This window comes from Scyliorhinus canicula, chromosome 13 (genome assembly GCF_902713615.1).
Source record: "Scyliorhinus canicula chromosome 13, sScyCan1.1, whole genome shotgun sequence".
NCBI classification, from domain to species: domain Eukaryota; kingdom Metazoa; phylum Chordata; class Chondrichthyes; order Carcharhiniformes; family Scyliorhinidae; genus Scyliorhinus; species Scyliorhinus canicula.
The window spans coordinates 86,775,384-86,797,121 of NC_052158.1; the positions used below are offsets into that span (position 1 = coordinate 86,775,384).

The following is a 21,738-nucleotide window of genomic DNA, read 5'->3' on the forward strand; positions in this document are numbered from 1 at the left end:
TAGGCAGCTAGCTTAAAGTGATTTTTGGAGCTTTACACTTTTTTTCAGAATGTATATTAACAGTTGTTTCTCAGTGCTGCTTGGTCTCCACTGTGTGCTGTTTAGAGTGTCAAGATGGGAGTTGGGTGAGTTTGGTTGTTTTATGTATCAGGGCTGTTTAGCTGACTGGGCTAAATCGCTGGCTTTGAAAGCAGACTAAGGTAAGCCAGCAATTCCCGTAACAGCCTCCCCAAACAGGTGCCGGGATGTGGCGACTAGGGGCTTTTCACAGTAACTTCATTCGAAGCCTACTCGTGACAATAAGTGATTTTCATTCATTTATTCTCTGTTTATGGGTTTCTGTTGCGCAGACCTTCTTATATTGCCTAACGTCATCTGAACAGAATCCTGGTATCCACATGTTCTTCTGGCGTTCAAGATGCAGTTGATCATCTTTGACTTCCAGAGTGTTTGACATGCTTGTTGGCATGCAGCACTCAGTCCACTTTCGATAAAAGCATCAGCAATCTGCAAAAGCATTCCTTCAACATCTTCATCAAGTTGCTCTTTTGGATCTATTTCACACACCAGGTTCTGCATCTTCTTGCTTAAAACCTAATTGGCTTCTGGACTCGTACGTCCCCAGATCCTGGTGTTTCGGGTGTCTCTACCACAGCAGTGCTATTAGCCAGTGTATTTGGAGGTGGTGTACTGGATGGATCAGGTTTTATTGAGGGAAAAATGTTCAAATTTCTTAGAATTGCAGATCCAAACCGGTTCATATTTGCTAGCTTTTGGTTTTTAGAGCATTAGGGGCTGGTTTAGCACACTGGGCTAAATAGCTGGCTTTTAAAGCAGGCCAAGCAGCGCGGGTTCAATTCCCATACCAGCCTCCATGAACAGGTGCCGGAATGTGGTGACTAGGGGCTTTTCACAGTAACTTCATTTGAAGCCTACTTGTGACAATAAGCGATTTTAATTTCATTTCATTTTTCATTAAGGTTCTCCAAATTGTATTTGGGATTGTGGTGGGCTGGGACCAATCAGTCAGCCAGCGAAGCTGTGTCAGCAGCCACGGACCATGCTCAGGATGTGGAGCTGCTCCCAGATCAGAGCTGATGCTCGGAGGTCATGAAGACTATAAGTTCATTCGGAAACCCTAATCTATAGGTTGAGGTTTTGGGAGCTCCGGAGGCCGTGGTGGGTGGTCTAGAGATTGGGGTGCCAATTAAAAATGGTGCCCTGATCTCTCCCTGTACTGGCGAGTGGAGCTCCTCAGTGCAAGAAATGGGACTACATTCGGCCTCGGTGGGGCGTTCCTCTCCGAAGCCCAGTCCTCTTTAATAGCGAGGTCGTTGCCAGTGTTGGGAAACACCCGACCATGTGCGACATGGGACTTTGTTTCATTTCCGTTAAATTGCACCCAAAGAATATCCCAATAAATAGCTGTAAATCAGGAAATGAAAGAGAGGAAGTCAAGAAAATGTAAATCTCCAGGGAAGTGGTACTGACGAAATTGTTGGAACTGTGAGTTGACAAATCCTTGGGTCCTGATTTGCTTCATCCTAAGATCTTAAAATAAGTGGCTGGGCAGTTGGTGCTTTCGTTTCCAAAATTTCCTATTCGGGGAAGGCTTCATTAGGTTGGAAAGTAGTAAATGCTAAAAGGGAGAGACAGAAGGCAGGAAATTACAGACCAGTTAGCCAAACATCCATCATAGGGAAAATGTTAAAAGCCAGCATTAAAAATGTTATAGCGAGGCATTTAGAAAAATTCAAGATAACCAAGGAGAAGCAATATGATTTTGTGAGATGCAAATCATGCAGAACCGATTTATTGGCGCTCTTTGAAGAGGCAATATGTGCTTTTTATATATTGCGACATACAGTACTTGGATTTCCAGAAGGCATAAGGTTATTGTGGAAAATAAAAGTTCTTGTTGTAGGGGGTAACATATTGGGTTGAAGATTATCTAGCTAACAGAAAATGGATTGTAGGCATAAATTGGTTATTTTCTGATTGGCAAGATATAACACATGGTGTACCACAAGGATAAGTGCTGGGGGCCTCAACTCCTATAAATGATTTGGATCAAGGGACTGAAGGCATGGTTGCCAAAAGACAGATCGGAAAATAAGTTGTGATGAGGACATTGGGAGTCTACAAAGAGATATAGTTAGGTGAGTGAGCAAAAATCAGGCAAATGGAGTATAATGGGGGAACATGTAAAATTGTCCATTTTGGCAGGGAAAATAAAACAACCATATTATCTGAATGATGAGAGATTGCAGAGCTCTGTGATTCAGAGGGATTTGGATTTCCTAGTGCATGAAACGCAAATGATTAGTATGCAGGCACAGCAAGTCATTAGAAAATCTACAAGAATATTATTGCTCATTATGAGATGGATTGAATAAAAATGTGAGACGGTTATACTTTGGGTGTGCAGGCATTGGTGAGAGCACATCTGGAGTAGTGTGTACAATTGGTTTCCTTTTATTTAAGGAAGGTTGTAAATGCATTGGAAGCAGTTAAGAAAAAGTTTATTAGACTAACACCAGGGATGGGCAAGTTGACTTGTGAGGAAGTGTAGGATGGGCTAGGCTTGTACAGGCTAGAGTTGAGAAGAGTACCAACTTGATTGAAACCTATACGATCCTGTGGGGTTTTGACAAGGTGGGTGTGGAAATTTTGGGCGAATCTAGAATCAGGGTCCACTGTTTTAAAAAAAAAAAGAGGTTGGCCACTTATGACAGAGATCAGGAGAAATGTTTTCCCTCCCAAGGTCAATGAGTCTTTTGAATTCTCTTTCACGTCAGACAGTGAAAGTAGGGTCTTTGAATATTTTTAAGGCAGAGGGTGATGGATGTGTGTTAAGCAAGGGGTTGAAAAGTTATTGGGGATAGGCAAAAATGTGGAGCTGAGATTACAATTGGGTCAGCCATTACCTTATTGAATGACGGAGCAGGCTTGAGGGGCCGAATGGTCTACCCCTGCTCCTACTTTTATGTGTTCATACGTGAGAAAAACTTTCTCACCAATGTGAACACTCAGTGAACTATTGAAGACTGAAATAAGCCATTGAAGGATGCTCAACAACATGTTACTGACTGTGACTCACTGGTTATGCCCAGGAATATTAAATGGTTATATTTTTGTATCGATTTTCATTCTCTTTGAAGGTGATCTTTTAGAATTGAATGATTTTTAGTGGTAATATGAAATGAGATGAAAATTGGTTTGGACAGAATTAACAACTTGGAAATAGGTAAAACAACCAAATAAAATCCAGCTAATTGTTCTTGGGTGCTGTGATATATTCTGCTGTGAGCCCCTGGCCTATATTTTTAATACTTTTACTGCTCCCTGGAATGGTTTCCATTGGTGGAAAGAAATCTAACATAGGGCGCGATTCAGTCATGGCGCGGATCCGGGTGAATCCGTGAGAGCCCCAAATCGGACTCCCATGCCTGGCCGATCTTGAATTACCTGACTCTCTCCGCCCGGTGTGGTCTGGACCTCACCCTCGCTGGGAGATATCTAGATCTACATATTCAAATGAGCCATTTGGACCAGAATGTCACTCTGTACAATAGTGTTTGTATTCCAACACAATTTCTTTCTATAGAAGTGTCTATGTATGTTATTGCACACAAATGATCAGATTGTACATCAGGAGTGGGATTCTCTGTCCCTCCAGCCCTGTTTTTCCTCACTGGCAGCGGGATTCTCCGTTCCCGCAGCCGACCAATGGGGTTTCCCATTGTGGCCATCCCATGCCGTCAGGAAACCTGCGGGCGTGGGCACGCTGCTGGCAAAGCGGAGAATCCCGCCGATAAAGAATCCCGCAGCAGATCTTTCCTTTTGCTGCTTGCAATATTATTGATATTAATGCTTGATTCTCACCGTTCATTTTCAATTAACTGTGCCAGTTATTTTTTACAAGACTCATTGCAAAATCATGCGGATGAGTTGGATGGTAGATTTAGTATTCTGGAAGAATGGAATCAAATGGACCGTAGTGTCCTCAACTGAGCCCATCTTTTATTAGTGTCACCATGGGACAGACGTGACATTGGATTTTGCAACTACAGTTGGATGAACACAACAGAAAGCATTTCTTCTCAGAGGAACATCTCCAGCTAATGTATCCAAATTGCAATGAACAAAGCCTTTAGCGTTACATTTCAGAACAACCCTCACCAGTACAGTTGGGATATGAAACTCTCTTGACACATGTCAGACTATATTACATACAAATAGTACAATCTTCTGAATATTCCAAAGAATACTCTCCAATCACATTTCTTCCTTCCTCAGTATTCCCTTCTCTCTGGCCAAAATACTCCAGAGGGACCTATGCCCATGCTACTTTGCCTTCTAAGATTTCAATGAACTCTATTCATTGTTTGAAATTAAATATTCACATGCTCATTCGACCAGGGCAAAGTTGCATCTTTTTATTTCAGATCAATTATCTGGAATGAAGATCTACTGACTCGGCCAGCCAATGCAACATTGCATCTAATTGAATTATACAGCCCATGAGCTGGATGCTCAGAGACATCGCGGCGAAATCACGAAACGCGATCGGCCAGAGAGTCGGCTCCGACACTGAAATCGGGTTTGTCGGCGGTTTCGCGCTGATTTTGGATTCTCCGAACCCCCCAACCCGACTAAATCGCGGCGCCCGCGGCGCGACCCAGAGAATCTCATTATCTGCCCCGACGACCGATTCCCCGGGGTCTCAGCGACTCTGCGGCCCAGATGGGCCGATTTCCCAACGGCATGGCTCTAACCACCTGTACAAAATCGTGATTCCGGCATGTTGGTTGAGGCAGCTGCAAGAGGAGGTAGGAGTTGCCGTGGGGGACCTCGGGCTCCCATAATGGACACTGGCCATGCTTTCTGGTGTGGTGGTGGTGGGCCCTGCCAGGGCTGGGGAGGGGAAGTGGGGGGGGGGGGGGGCAATCCGAGCAGTTGGGGAGCCCCCGACATGACATGACATGACACCCCCTCCCCAGCCACCCCACTCAACCGCGATACCCACCGGGGGGAACATCCAGGGCCACAACGGCGGCAATGAGGGCAGTTCTATGAAACAGTGGGCATGGCAGCAGGGACGGGCGCCAGGAGCAGGGCACCGACGGGGCCGGGATGTGGGGGTGGGGGACATGCGTGGCTGGGGTGCGCGGTGCCAACCGGGGCCACCATGTAGCCCATGATACCTGTTTGTGTACGGGTGTTTGCGCCATGATAACATTTTCTCCCCTCACCCCCTGCAGAGTATAATGTTTGGTAACCAACCAGCGATGTTGGCCGCCACGGCAGGGGGACGCTGTCCTGCATGCAGCTCTGTGACAGCGGAGGCAGCCTCGGAGAGTAGGAGGACGCTGCAGCAGAGGAACGGGCCGCAGAGGGGCAGGTAGCTGCCGCTCAGGCAGGAGGGCCGCCCGCTTGACAGGCTGGGGAGGAGGTGGAGGAATGGGATGAGGAGAAGGAGGTGGTAGTGCCAAGAAGGTGCCAGATGAGGCCCCACGTATACTGGCGCGGATGTCTTTTGAGGAACTCCCGGACTGGGCATGCAGGAGGAGACTGCGGATGAGCTGGGAGACCGTCGGACATCTGCCATATAATGGCACACCTGGTACCGCAAGGGAGTGGGGGAGTACACCTGCTACTGGTGACTGTCAAGGTGCTGGTCGCCCTGACCTTTTATGCCATGGAGTTGTTCCAGTCGCAGAGGGGGGATCTGTCCTGTATCTCCGAGGCATCAGCACACAGGTGCATCCGTGCTGTCAATGACGCCCTGGCGAACCGCTACATCCAGTCCCTGTGGACCACGCCCACCAAAATGACTGGGCAGTGGGCATATTTTACCCTGTGGCCATTGGCGGATAACAGGCTGCTGTTCACGAACAGGAAAGGGTACCACTCCATGAACATTCAGGTGGTCTGTGACCATCAGATGCGGATCCTATACGCCTGGGCCCGATACCCAGGCAGTGTGCATGACTCCTTCAGACTGGCCCAATCTGTGATCCCCGGCATGTTCAAGGAACGCACCCCACTCCAGGCTGCGGAACTGGTTGCTGGACGACAGGGGTTACCTGTTGTGGTCGTGGCTGATGAAGCCTATACTGAGGCCACAGACCGACGCAGAGACCCGATACAATGATGCCCATTGTGCGACCAGGGGTGCTGAAAATGTGCTTCAGGGGCCTGGACCACTCCGGCTGGGCCCTCCAGTACTGAGCAAGGAGGGGTGGCCCCATCGTTGTGGTCTGTTGCGTGCTCCATAAAATAGCCCAGCAGAGGGGTGATGTGCTGGAGGAGGATGGGGAGCAAGGGCAGGCCTCGTCAGATGAGGGAGACAATGAGCGGGGCATGGGGCTGGCCAGGCATGGGAGACTGCACTACGCTATCGGCAGGGCCAGCGAGCACGGAACGCTTTAGTCGTCGCACATTTCACCAAATGGGGGGGGGTGGAGTGCTTTTCTCGGCAGGGGCACAGACACCACAATACCTCACCCCTTCACCACCAAACACACTCATCTCCCACACCACCAAACCACCCGCATGCACTCACCCCTCTGTTATATAGACCTGCAACACTACCAGCTGGGGCACTGGGTTGACAGTGATAGCGGGTCTGGTCCATGGGATGAGGGATGATGACAGCCTGCTCTGTGATGAACTCCATGCTCCATATCACATCGTTAGACAATATCTGACTCATGCCCACAGTAGCACCTTCCGCCTGGGTGAACCCTGCATGTGAGCTCACCAGTCCATCACACGGTCCTGTTGAATAGCTGGGAACGGGGTGATGGGGACGGTCAGGGGAGGGGGGGGGGGGGGGGGGGTTGCACGGTCCACCCACTGGGCCTCACCCATCCACTATCCCCCATCGCCAGTGCCCATCACTGACCGCCCCACCCCCCTCACACAGACGCAGGTTTGAACAGGTTAACAGGTGTTTAATGTGAAGAGGTATATACAGTCTGTGCTCTAGCCCCTATAACTAAACTGTGCCCTGCACCTGTGCCAACCTAACTGGTATCTAGATCTCTGGCCTTACAGGCCCTAACACAATGCCGAGGTAGTTCCCCAGATGGTACAGCAGGAGTGGAGGTGGACTGCTAAGACTCCTGCCCTGCGACTAGGGTCCCCGTTGGCGCTCACCTCCTGGCGTGGCCAGGCTTGGATGGGCCCGGCTGCCCCTCGGACGTCCCGGGTGGCATGGTACCACCCTGTTCTACCCGCTGCCCACCAGGAAGGGGAGGACAGGGAGTTGGAGGTGCTGCGGTTGCTCCTACCTCCACTTGCTGTACCGAAACGGCAGTGTGGTGCGCATCAGTGAGTGTCCCAGAAGCCTCCTCACTAATTTGCCCAACTGAGGTGATAGAGTCTGAGGTGTCTCTTTAGGGCAGCAAGGTGGTTAGCACAGTTGCTTCACAGCTCCAGTGTCCCAGATACGATTCATGGCTTGGGTCACTGTCTGCGCGTGCTCCCCATGTCTGCGTCGGTTTCCTCCAGGTGCTCGGGTTTCCTCCCACTGTCCAAAGATGTGAAGGTTAGGTGGATTGGCCATTCTAAATGGCCCTTACTGTCCCAAAGGGTGAGGTGGGGTTATGGGGATAAAAGGGATCGGGTGGAGGCATGGGGCTTAAGTAGGGTGCTCTTTCCAAGGGCCGGTGCAAACTTGATGGGCTGAATGGCCTCCTTCTGCACTGTAAGTTCTATGAAATTCTATGGTGGAGGGTATTGGATGGAAAGTTAATGTCCTCATCCGACCCGAAGTCTGGGGTCCCCTGTATATCTGTCCCCTGTGTGTCTGTCCCCTTTTTGTCAGTCCCCTGGGTCATGGTCTCCTGGCTCATCTCGGGCAGTGGGTTGGTGTTCCGGTTGCTCTCTCCATCGATACTTGGTTTCCTGGGGGACACCGGCCCTGACACTGGCTGGGGGCGGGGGCCCCCAGATGGACCAGGCCCATCACCGGCTGGTCCTGTAAGACACAAGACAGGCGGATGGGGGTGAGGCATGAGGTGGTGAGGGCTGTTGGTGTGAGGGGTGTTGGGGTGAGGGGTGAGGGGTGTGGGATGAGGGGTGGGCACACATGTGCCATGAGGACCTGCAACGAGGCAGGGGGTCTCACTTGGTGTTGTGCCTCCGACCTCCACATCGGTGACCTCCTCTTCTCCTCCGGCCTGCCGACAATGTCTCATGCCCTCTGCTCGATCATGGTGAGGGGGCGCAGGTCTTCGGTCCCCCTCCGGTCTTCTCCCACTTCTGGCGGTTATGCGCTGACTTGTCCTCGGTGGGGAGCGGTGGGCAAACACAAACAGCAACAGTGTTAGACGGTCTGACGCATGCCGCCCAGAGGTTGGGTCTCTAATGGCGCTAGTGCACAGGGAACCCGGCTATTGCGGCTGGCATGGTTGGGTGCGGCCATGTGGGTCAGGGTGCAGGTCTCACCGTCCTCCGGGGAGGGAGGGGGGGAGGATGGGTCACATGTCTGTGGGGAATAGGGGGGGTTGGTGTCATGGACATAATGCTGGGTACTCACCCTGGCTGCCCTGAGGAGGTCGTGCAGCTTTCTTCTGCACGAGCCTGCAGTCCGAGCCACCATCTCAAAGGTGCCTGCCATCTCTGCCCAGTACCGGCGAACGATGGCGCCTGCTGTCCTCCGGCCCGGGGTACAGTATGAGCCCCCTATCCCCCACAGCATCCAGGAGGGTCTCGAGTTCGCATTTCCGAAATCACGGCACTGCTCTCCTGGCAGCCATCTTGCCTGTGATGCTGTGTGTGGGAGGAGAATAATTAAGTTCAGTTACATCAATGCGCCCATGCTAGCCCCTTCTGGGCCATTGAATAGCTCCACCAGAGGACGCCCTCGTGAAACCCCACAGTTTCCGCAATGGCGTCAACACTTAGCCTCATTTTGGGAGAATCCAGCCCCACATGTCCAAAACCTGGGCCGGGATTCGCCCCTACCCGCCGGGGCGGGGGGTCCCGGTGGGACGGAGAGGGGCTAGGCCCGCGCCGAGGTGGCTCCCGCTCCACCGGCCGGCGGGAATGGCCTTTGGCGCCCTGCCAGCTGGGGCCGGCGGAAGTCTGCGCATGCGCCAGTGCGTCAACGGCTGCTGACGTCATACCGGCGCATGCGTAGGGGAGGGGGTCTCTTCCTCCCCCACCATGGTGAAGGCCATGGTGGGGCGGAAGAAAAAGAGTGCCTCCATGGCGCAGGCCCGCCCACCGATTGGTGGGCCCCGATCACAGGCCAGGCCACCGTGGGGGCACCCCCCCGGGGTCAGATCGCCCCGTGCCCCCCCCCAGGAACCCGGAGCCTGCCCGTGCCGCTAATCCTGCCGGTACCAGAGGTGGTTTAAACCACACCGACGGGAAAGGCCTGTCAGTAGCGGGACTTCGGCCGGAGAACCGGTGCGGGGGGCCCGCCAACCGGCGCAGGGGGCCCGCTGACCAGCGCGGTGCAATTCCTGCCCAGCGGAATATCGGGGGGGGGGGGGGGGGGGGGGGAGAATTCGGGACAAGGCGGGGGCGGGATTGACGCCGGCCCCGGGTGATTCTCCGACCCCCCGGGGCTCGGAGAATTCCGCCCTAGATTCCTTGTCCTTGTTGAGACAGTTGATCAAAGTCTTGAAGGTGAATTTTACCCAACTGGTAGGAAAGTTGATCTTGAGCCAACTGACGTTGAAGAAGACTGCCCCACGTTTGGTGCCGTTAATGAGCTGAGAATGGGACTTCAGCCCCTCTGGGCAAGGTAATCCCACCTTCGAGAGCCTGCAGGTCAAATCTGATTGGCTGGCAGCTGAATAGTCGCAAGGAGAAGGGAACCCCCAAAGAAGATGCCCCCACCCACTTCCTTCCCACCCTTCACCAATGAAGTAGTGCGCTGGCCTCATTCGCTCCACCTTCCCCCGCTGCGCATATTATTGCAGCAGAAGTGGAAACAGGCCATTTATAAACCCAAGTGCAGACGGGTTGATGTCTTACCTGTCTGGTGGCTGGAAGGTGGTGGGCTTGCCACCTGCACTATTTTGCATGCATCCCTCTGCCCTCCCACCTGAAATACACCAGTGGAGAACTTTGAAATTCCAAATTCTCCTCCCCCACCCCCGGTCTGAGAAAATTCCAGTCCATGAAGACTACCCAGAGAGCTCTGTTGAAAAGTAATATGTGTCACGGTGTGTGTAACTAGTAGGGGTTCAGCTGTGACTTGCTCCTTAGTCAAATAGCCTGTTAGCTCTGTTGTCCAGGTTCACACATGGTCATGTGGCTGAAGAATCGGAGGACAACAAGCATTCATGATAACTTCTGCTGAGGTAAGCTAACACCTTCAGGGGGAAAAAAAATCAACAGCAAAATTAGCAAGTCAGGGAACAAAGGAATAAAAATAATTTGTTGTGCAAAATCCTTTACTTCCACTACAACTATCATTTTCCTGCGTTTCTGTTCTGGTGTAAAAGCGAATTTGCCAGCGGGTAAATCAAACCAGACAACATGCTTAATGGAAATGCTGAGAAGGTGAAAATTCAACGACCGTTGAAAAAAATAAAGTGCTTCTCTGCGGATCAATAGAACTTTTCATGGACGGATCTGGTATTTATTGGAATATTTTTGAATTTCAAAAGGAAACAGAATGTTGATGGATCTACTGGGTTTGCTGGATCCCTTCTAAAATGATATTCTGTGGGTTGTTGATATTATTTTCAATTCACCTTTTTTCTTGTCTCTCTTTTTTTTTTGCAAGAAGGTTACTGAGGCTTTGGAACCAGTAAAGTTGTGAAGTAAGTGAACTGCGTCAGAGGGGACTGAAGCCTGGTAAGTAATGATGCAATTGTGAAGTGCTTATGGCAGTGGCAGCCTGAACATCTGCTGTGCATGATGCTCATTATGGGCCTGCATTTTATTTAAATTTGGGAAAGACTCGATAATGTCCTTCAATTGCCTGAATAACGATTCAGATGCCCGGCACCTGTTTTAAACAGGTGGTACATTCGAAACCCTTCCCATATGTTGGGTCCTTTTTGTTAAAGAAAACAAACTTTCTGCCAGTGCGTGCTGTGTTTGTTTGTACATATTTTAGTTCTTCTTTGTTGTTTTGCCATTTGCCCAGCTTCTTTCCTATTTTACAATAAATTAATGGAAGCTGGACATCCACCAGCTGTGTCCCTTCCCAGCAGGATATTTAATTTATGTGATTCCTACATAGTAGCTGTAGATTTTTCTTTGGGCATTTCTTTGTTTTCAGGCTGTCGAGGAGGAGGATTCATGCCAAACAAAGGAGATGAATATGGTCAATGGCAACATTAGAAAATGGGCTCTTAGTGAATCGGCAGCAGAATATTCCCAACACTCCTTCTTTCTACTGAAGTTCAGAAATTGAAGAGTACCGCTGTACAATTTTCGTCTATCATACAAAAAAGGAGCAGGAGTAGTCCATTCAGCCCCTAGAGCCTGACCCGCCATTCAATAACATCACAGCTGATCTGATAACCTCAAATCTGCACTCTGCCTATCCCTGATAACCTATATCCCCTTGCTTAACAAGAATCTATCTGCCTCTACCTTGAGACCCTGGATGGGATTCTCCGTTTGACACAGAATTTCATGACAGCAAAACTGGCGCCCAACCTGGACTGATTCAGTGACTGTGGAGGGGCTAGCACTGGCGCCACGTGGAACACAATCGATTCCGATGAAAAATGGTATGGATTTCACCGGGTCCATGATTGACAAGCTGCAGCCGCATATAAACATTATAATCCCCACATACTCTCATCCCAGCCAACACTCCAGCGCTTGTTCGGGTACACTGAGGGATATTTCAGAATGCCCAATTCACATAACAAGCACATGTTTTGGGATTTGTGGGAGGAAACATGAGCACCTGGAGGAAACCCACGCAGACACTGGGAGAACGTGCAGACTCCGCACAGACGTGATCCAAGCCGGGAATCGAATCCAGGTCCCTAGCACTGTGAATGTAGTTTGGTGCACACCCAAAAATGGTGCAAAAATCCTATCCCATATTCTTTTTGATTGATTGAACAATGTGTGACGACAGGAAGACTTTAAGAATATTGGCTTCTAAGTATTGGGCAATTTAAGGGTTATAAGCCTGGAGTAAGAATATGTTGATTGCTCTGGTCATGTTTTATAAAAAGCAAATTCTGTTTTGCAGGGCCTCGGTATTTTCAGCAGCCAGAAAATAAAATTGACAAAGGAATGTGTTTTTCAGTCAAGGCTATGGATTTTAGTTTGACTGGGAAGGTCTGTGAATTTGTTTGTAAGTTTGGAGCGATGAGGTCATTTCTGGGTGGAGCCACGAAATGCAGAAAGATCTTTTTGAGAAGCGGTTTTGGGGAAAGCTGTGGAGAGAGCCAATATTTGGAGAAAGTTTGGAGAGAGGAGTTGAATTCTGATCTGCCTGATGCTGAGTCCACAATTCTCCCACAGTAAGATAGATTGAGAGCCGTATGTTTCTTGCTGTTCAATGGAAAATGAAGTAGTAATGTTACAATGTGTAAATTGTAAGCTGTTCTTTTCAGGTGTTGAGGTTAACAAAGTTTAATATTGTAGTCATAATGAAGTTTTTTTGCAACAATAACCAAGCCCTATTTCTTCATGGAATCACCCCTGGAGTGAATTATTCTTTCCGCACTGTCTTACAAATAAAATAAAACATTGGGCTTTGGACCAGTGTCCTAGGCACTGTTGGTTTCTGGTCTGGGATCATACTAAATGGTGTTAGCTAATTTAAAACTATGCTCCCAGAATGTGCAGTGAGTACATCATCGTATTAAAAGCAAAAAGCTGTCTTTCCTTAAAAAGGAGAAAGTGAACATAGCCTTATTACAGGAGACTCATTTAGATTACATGGAGCATTTAAAGTTGAAGTGGGACTGGGTGAGGCAGTTTTTTTTCTTGCCTTGACCAATAGTAGGAGTGCAGTAATTTTAGTCAATACAAATGTTCCTTTCAAGGTACAGAGTTATGTGAAACACAAAGGGGTAAATATGTGACTGTTAAGGGCAGCACGGTGGCTCAGTGGTTAGCACTGCAGCCTCACAGTGCCAGGCATACAGATTAAATTCCAGCCTTGAGTCACTCTGTGTGGAGTCTACACTTTCTCCCCGTGTCTGTGTGAGTTTCCTCCTGCTGCTCCGGTTTCCTCTCACAGTCGAAAGATGTGCAGGTTGTGTGGGTTGGCCATGCTAAATTTCCCCTTCTTGTCCAAAAAGGTGTGTTGGTTAGATTAAGGGGTTAATGGGACAGGACGGCGGATTGAGTTTAGGTGAAGTACACTTTCAGAGGGTCAGTGCAGACTGGATAGGTTAAATGGCCTCCTTCTGCACTGTAGGGATTCTATGATTTTATGCCCTGTGCCAAACATCAAAAAGTATGAATTAGCCTCTTAGGTTTGCAAGGAATTGGGTCAGAGAGGACCTCTCCTGCATTTGGCTTGATATTGAAGTAGGCCAAGCCATGTTGCTCTGCAAAGACTTCAAGACAGGGTGTGCTATGTGCCGCAATCCTATAGTCATCAACACCCCTAAAATATGGAGGATGGTCCATCAATTAGAAGGGAGATTTAAACTAACTTCCGTTGTCTCCTCCATTTACGAAACCCCCGGATTTCTCACCAGGTCATATGGATCATGGATTCAATATCTGAAGACACAGATGCATTTGTAGGCTGGGAGACATGTTCAGCGGCGCTCCTTTGTCATCTTTTGAGCAGCTATGCCAACAATTTTACATCCCGAGACACTCCTTAGAGACTTTATCCTTAATAAGAGAACTATGCATCTTGACATTTCAATCTCCTCGGTAGAAAAAAAAATCATGATTTCTGCGGAACCCAAACAGTTAATTTGCAAGTTTTATGACACTGTATTCTAGGTCCTCAGTGAGTACCAGCCTCCCCGGACAGGCGCCGGAATGTGGCGACTAGGGGCTTTTCACAGTAACTTCATTGAAGCCTACTCGTGACAATAAGCAATTTTCATTTTGTTTACTGGGATCCCTGCGGGCTTCAGAGAGAGGCATGGCAGTTAATATTGAAGAGGAGACCTGGTGTACTATATAGGAATATGCCAATAAAATTTCAGTTTGCAATAAATAAAATTAAGGAGATCCATTCAAAATATTGTACCATTTGCACATCACACCGAGTTTGAGACACTGGTTGATCTTGCTATATCCTCGATGTGCCTAAAGTGTTAGGTAGGCTGATCATACATTCCCAATTCTAGGACTCCCAAATAAGAAGAATAATTGACATTATGGAAAAATATCAACAATGATTGAATGGCAGAGCAGACTCGAGGGGCCGAGTGGCATAATTCTGCTCTTATGCTTTGTGGTCTTAAAAAATATCCTCTACCCATGGAATGGACAAGTATCCATCGATTCAAACAAAGCTGGCATAAAATAATTATGGAATGTATCTCTAGGGAGTTCCTGACGTCCGTAATCAGTTCTAAATCGAATCAAATGCATTCCGAAAATTGTGGGACCCTTATCTCAAATTTATAGCCTCCGCTATGTCTGACCTGAACCTACAATGTTTTCCATAAGTCATGCAGCATTGTCTTGAATGCTCTCTACATAAAGGTGTGCACCTTGTTATGACATTTCATCATGTTTATATAGTTTTACCTTCTTCCCCTTCCCCATTTTCTAGCTGATCTGCTGTACAATAAGTTTGAAGAACCAATGTACTGCCGTTCTGCCTTTTTCTGTTTTTATGTATGCAGAAGTAATTGTTCTGTACTGTACCACTTTTTTCAGTTTGTTATTTATAAGAAAAATATAAAACTCTAATAAAAATATTTAAAAAAAAAGATAGTTGATACAGCAGCTTTCATGATCTTGTGATGTCCCAAGACTCAATGAAATACTTTTGAAGTGTAATCCCACTGTTGTAATGCAATAAACGTAGTCAATCTGTGGATTCCAACAGGAATCCCATCCTCGTCCCCCGTTTAATAAGGCAAGGGGAGTTCAAAGCGAGTTGTAATAATTACTTTTTTAAACAACAACATCATCTACACGAGGCCCAGTTACACCTCACCGAGTCCTCTCTACTTTCTGGTCAGCTCCATACTGGCCGACCTTTTATACCAGTGCTGGCAAGCTATTCCACCCATAGTAGGGGAGCACACTGTCCCATTGAGCACAGGGAAGCAAATATCCCCAGCTGGATGTGTCCCATGCAGATTATTACAGTCCCAAAGGAGATTCTGTTGCAGTTTGTAGCATCTGTTCTGTTTTCAAGTCTCATGCAATGACCTACCCGGCGGGGCGGGGGGTCCCGGCGTAGTGGAGTGGCGCCAACAACTCCGGCGTCGGGCCTCCCCAAAGGCGTGGAATTCTCTGCACCTTTAGGAGCTAGGCCCGCGCCGGAGTGGTTTCCGCTACGCCGATGGCGCCAAAACCGGCGCTAATGGCCTTTGGCGCTACGCCGCCCGGCGTCGGGGCTGTCTGAAAGGCCTTCGTCAGTACGCACATGCGCCGGTGCGTCTGCGGCCGCTGACGTCACCACCGGCGCATGCGCGGTAGGGGGGGGTCTCTTCCGCCTCCGCCATGGTGGAGGCCGTGGCGGCGGAAGAAAACGAGTGCCCCCACGGCACTGGCCCGCCCGCCGTTTGGTGGGCCCCGATCGCGGGCCAGGCCACCGTGGGGGCACTCCCCGGGGTCCGAATGCCCCAAGCCCCCCCTAGGACCCCGGGGGCACGCTCTCGCCGCCAATCCCGCCAGCACAGAGGTGGTTTAAACCACGTCGGAGGGATTGGCCTGTCAGCAGCGGGATTTCGGCCGATCGCGGGCCGGAGAATCGCCGCAGGGGGCACGCCGATCAGCGGGCCATGATTCGCGCTCCCATCGATTCCCGGGTGGCGGAGAATTCCGACCATGGCGGGGGCGGGATTTACGCCGCCCCCAGGCGATTCCCTGACCCTGCGGGGGGTCGGAGAATTCCGCCTCTGATAGCCAAGGAAGGTCCATTCATAACGAGGCCATATCCTTCCAATATACACCATAGCAGTCGGTAAGTTATGATGGAAATGGACCGGTGATGGAATGAACATTGGAGTATGCAAAAGTGCACGTTGCCATAGCAACCTTTTGGGAATTGACTAAATGGCTGGTGGGGATCAGATTGATGCCAACATCATGCGTTCGATCCCCATTCCTGCAGAGGTGGATCTGAAACATGACTCCTTGCTCTACCTATGGTGGAGGTTGTGGTGCTGTGGATCAGTTCTGCCTTTCGGGGTTTACAATACTTAGTCACAATTGTGGCAGTATGATCATCATATGCAGCACGGTAGAACAGTGGTTAGCACAGTTGCTTCACAGCTCCAGGGTCCCAGGTTCGATTACTGGCTTGGGTCAGTGTCTGTGCAGAATCTGCACGTTCTCCCTGTGTCTGTGTGGGTTCCCTCCGGGCCCTCTGGTTTCCTCCCATAGTCCAAAGATATGCAGGTTAGGTGGATTGGCCGTGATAAATTGCACTCGTGTCCGAAAAGGTTGGATGGGTTACTGGGTTATGGGGTTGCGGGGATAGGGTGGAGGCATTGGCTTAAGTGGGGTGCTCTTTAAAAGTGCTGGTGCAGACTCGATGGGCCAAATAGACTCCTTCTGCACTGTAAATTCTATGATTCTATCAGAATTGTTATCCAAACAAACCATTTAATAGTCCTGGTAGAAAACGTTTCCTTACTTGAGGAATTGCTCTTCAGAATTACTGAGCTGGTTACACAGAATAGCTGAAGGGAAAACTGTAACTAATTGGAATATTCTGTAACTGAAATAAATTACAAATTTTATTAAAGAATTATTAAAATTCCCCATGAGTACAATAATCCATGTACCATGATATAATGTTTGCTGCAATGTTTACTTAACCTGAGGACTAGATTTTCTTTCTGCCACTTGACTGATAGCGGGAAGGGTGAGGAGTTTGGGGTAAGGCTGCCAACTATCACAACAACCCTGCTGCAGAACAATAGGAGAAGGAACCATTTGTTGGAGCAGGAGCTCAGGAGGGATAATTTGAAAAAATAAAATACTAGACAAAAGTCACAGCATTTTTCAAAAGAAGGTAAAGGACCTGAAGAGTCGGTGATAGAGAAAGGATCTCTCTCCTTCCAACTTTTTACAGAGCAGGATTACTGCTACCGAGTTGCGAGAGTCAAAGATTCAATGGGCAGAAGGCAAGGAAATTGAATCGTTTCTCAGGCCCTTCATATACATGTGGATTAATGAAGGGATGGCCAGCTGTCTTCTCTGCTAGAACAGGTGGAGAAAAATAAGATCAGGGCAGAGTGATAATGTCCCTCCTCCATTATGGCAATGATATGGCATAGAAGGCCTATGGCCCATTTTTTAAACAAAATCGGATGGCGGTGTCGCTGGCTAGGCCACTGTTTATTGTCCATCCACAGTTGTCCCTCTATCTCTATTAGCACCTTGGAAAGAGCTATCCACTTAATCCCACACCCATGTTCTTTCCCCATAACCTTTCAAATTCTTCATTTTCAAGTGTATTTTTTCCCTAATTTTCAAATTATGTACTGATTCGTGGAAATATTGCCCAGGAAAATTACTACCCTGATCTCTAAAATATTTTGGTGCACTCATTCGGTTCATGACGTTGGTAAAAATTATCTTCCAAAAGTTTGGGTTGGTGAAGGGAAATAAATTCAGGTATCTGCAGGTGCGGGACTTCCTTTGTGAACAGGTGTCAACCTTCCCGCTCCTAGCACTAAGGGGGATTCAAGACAAGGTATTCCAGAGGGTGGGTAGGAGAAGGGAGCATCTTGGACATTTATAAGGAGCTTATGGGGTCGGAGAAGACGCAGACCAAGGAGCTGAAGCGCAAGTGGGAGGAGGAGCTGGGAGGTGAGATAGAGGATGGTCTATGGGCAGACGCGTTGAGTAGAGTCAACACGTCCGCAACATGTGCCAAGCTCAGCCTGATACAATTCAAGGTCGTTCATTGGGCTCACATGACAGTGGCCCGGATGAGCAGATTCTTTGGGGTGGAAGACAGGTGTGCAAAATGTGCAGGATGACCAGCGAACCATGCCCACATGTTTTGGGCATGTCCGAAATTGACGGGAATTTGGCAGGGGTTTGCAGATGTCATGTCCACGGTGTTAAAAACAAGGGTGGCAATGAGTCCAGAGGTGGCGATTTTCGGGGTGGCAGAAGACCCGGGAATCCAGGAGGAGAAAGAGGCAGATGTTCTGGCCTTTGCTTCCCTGGTAGCCCGGAGACGGATACTATTAGCATGGAGGGACTCAAAGCCCCCAAAGTCAGAGACCTGGCTATCGGACATGGCTTGCTTTCTCTGTTTGGAGAAAATCAAGTTCGCGTTGGGAGGGTTACTGTTAGGGTTCACCCGGAATCGGCAACCATTCGTCGACTTCTTTGCGGGAAATTAATCGTCAGCAGACGGGGGGGGGGGGGGGGGGGGGGGGGGGGAAGGAGGTGGAGTAGTTTAGATTAAAATAGAAGGTCAATAAGGGTGGGACCTGTACGAGAGGTAAATGGCTTTTGCACTTTGTTTATGGTTTCATGTAAATTGTTTCTTTTGTTGTTGTCACTATACCAAAAATACCTCAATAACATGTTTATTAAAAAAAAGTGATCTTCTGTCTGGGTTTGATTAATTTCCTGGTTACAAGGCAAATAGTCTCTCAAATCAATATCTAGTACTGTACAGAAAACTAAATCAAACCAGTTCGAAGGATTTCCAACCTTCCAGAAAAGGTTCCATACAATTAACTATCAGCGGTGGCCTTACTGGCTTTTCACAGATCTTGTTTGTTCTATCTCTGCCTTGCTATTCCTCCAATCACTTGGTCTTCTGCTTACACCCACTTGCCACTTTTCCTCAGTGATAATTACAGTTATCATACATTTTTGTACACCCTGTCTGTGTTGAATTGTTAGGGTCAGGGAGGATGGAGTTCAGTCAACGTTGCCCATCCTTATCACAAACCCATGGCTCCTGCTGGATTTGAATATAAATGTTTGTGTTTCTCGCATCTCTTTCAATCGCGCCAGTTATCTCAAGCTTCCGAGCTCTAGCTTGTACCTCTATTTCTAAATCCCCTGACAATTTGACTAGCTTGTTTTTCAAAGCTCTTTTAAATAAACCAGAGACAAGTTGTCCACCTGAAGAAAACACTTAGCAGCTTCCAGAGGCATCCTGTTATATCACTACAAACCTGGTATCTCTGTTTATTTTTGTTTTTTAAAAGTATTTTTATTCCAAATTTTCAACATTTTTACAATTTACAACAAACACAAAAGCCCCAACACATTAAGCTCCCCACCCCCTTACCTCCCTCACCCTCCCGCCCTTCCCTCAGCAGTCAATGGCAACCAACTCCTCAAAATGCAAAATGAACAAACCCCAACTATTGTGGAACCCACCACTCGTCCCCCTCCTTAGAGTAAAATTCACTTTCTCCAGGGCCAAAAGCTCCAACAGGTCCTCCTGCCACACCGAGGCACAGGGTGAAGAAGCTGACCTCCACCTCAACAAGGCCCACTTGTGAGCAATCAGCGTGGCGAAGGATCAGATATCTGCCCCGTACCTGCCTGCAGTTCTGGCTAGTCCGACACCCTGAATATGGCTTCTAGGGGACTTGGCTCCACATCCACATGCAGAACCCCCAACATGGTTTTGATCTTCAGGGGTGCGCTAGTTGATAGTGGGACTGCTGAGTCTTCTTTCTAAGTGGGGCGGTGTGCCAGGGAGGGTTCCAACTGCCATGGTGCATGTGCCCTTTGTTTGAGGCAATCTCTGGTAATCCCTTGCTTCCTCTGTTATGGGGCTGCACTTCTGAGCAGCGTACTGAGGACTGTCAACACCTGTTGGGCTGGTGACTTAACATGGTCACCCCCATCCCCTTGATTATACTGCTAGGATACGAGGGTTTCCAGAGGGGTGGCGTGGGTGGGGTTCCCACATGACCAGAATCCCTCTGAGCAAATACTGGATATAGTGAGCACTCAGCCTTCTCATCAATCAGGCACCTGTAAGTAGCACCAAAGGAGTGCATTTAAATGAAATAATGCAGCAAAAGCGCGAGCCTCGATGCTGCCACCAGTGGGGGACCAGAGCATCTCAACGGGATCGGCATCAGGCGCAAATCCTGTCTTTTGCCTGACGTAAAATTCTCCTCCCAATCATGTATCTCGCTGTCGGCATAGGGCAGCGAAGAATGCCAGCCATAATTAGACTATCCTAAACTATCCCATCATTAAATGACACAAACAAGCAACCAACTGTGGCTCTTTGACTGATCTCAGTTGTTTATGGCAGTCTGGTGGTCTATCAAAGTTCCTCTTTGTCTATTGTTTTCTTATTTTTCTGCAGTTCCAGAAGTTTAGTTGAAGCTCCGCAGCTGCAATGATTTTAACTCCTTCGGTTACTCTTTCAAGAAGTGAGATCGTTACCTAGTTTAAAAATAATTTAGGCCTTTTGAGGTGACACTTTAGAAATGAAGCGTAAAATATCTAACATTTTCTCAGAGCTATCCTTTGCTGTCATTTTTCTCCTTGCCGTTGAGTACTTCACTTATATAACTCAAGGACACTGAATAACACACTCACTCTTCTTGATGCTACAGTGAAATCAATAAAAACAAAATGCAAAGCCACAGTCCATCAATAAGAACATGAACATATTATTGTTCATCTATCTTTCGGAATTCTAGCAGGTCGTCTACCAGCAGCAGCTTGGTGGTTACAAACATTCACCAGAGCTGACTATTAGCTCATTTAATGTTTGTACAGGATATATGATTTATCCGCACATTAGGACATTTTCAATAACAGGTTAATGTTCATTAACCTCTCATTATTCAAATTCCAAATTTCCCATAGACCATTGTAAACATTAAAGAGTAAAAAATAAGGGCTTGAATAGGTTCAAAAACGCTACAGTTAAATTTCAGAAAATTGGCAGAAAGAATGAGGGTAAAAAAGAATAGACAAGTATTTACTTATTCTCATATAACATAGGATTTTAACTATTTTTCAATTTACAATTTAGGTTTATCATTACTGTAAGACATGATTGATTTGTGCAATAACATCATTAAGCAGCTGCATTACTGTCAGGTGGAAACTGAAAATAAACATACACCTGACCTTGCTAGCAGTTCAGGGGTCAAACCTACATCTTTTGACTCCAACTCAGATCTTTTTTTCCCAAATTTTGGAACATAAAATCTAATTGAATTTTAAGCAAATTCACTTTCAATTACTGCAAATTTGACATCACTTAATTCCTTCTCTTATATCTTTCATATCTTCTCTTTTGAATTATCTGAGAAAATACTTCATAATTTAAATCAAATGTTACAGATAAAAAGAAGTGATATTTTAGGTTCGCTTTTCCCCAGTGCTTCTAACCGAAACAATCCTTTTTAAAAAAAATTTAGATTACCCAATATTTTTTCCAATTAAGGGGCAATTTAGCATGGCCAATCCACCTACTCTGCACATTTTTGGGTTGTGGGGGCGAAACCCACGCAGACACGGGGAGAATGTGCAAACTCCACACGGACAGTGACCCAGAGCCGGGATTGAACCTGGGACCTCAGCGCCGTGAGGCGGTTGTGCTAACCACTAGGCCACCGTACTGCCCTTCGAAACAATCCTAAAGAATAAGCCATCATATGTAGCTTTCAAAAAAACCTTATATTA

General features: G+C 47.9%; 1 pseudogene; it reads right to left on the bottom strand.

Moving 5' to 3' along the window:
- Positions 1 to 109: 109 nt before the first annotated feature.
- On the bottom strand, positions 110 to 761 carry LOC119975627 (annotated as a pseudogene).
- Positions 762 to 21,738: the final 20,977 nt, after the last annotated feature.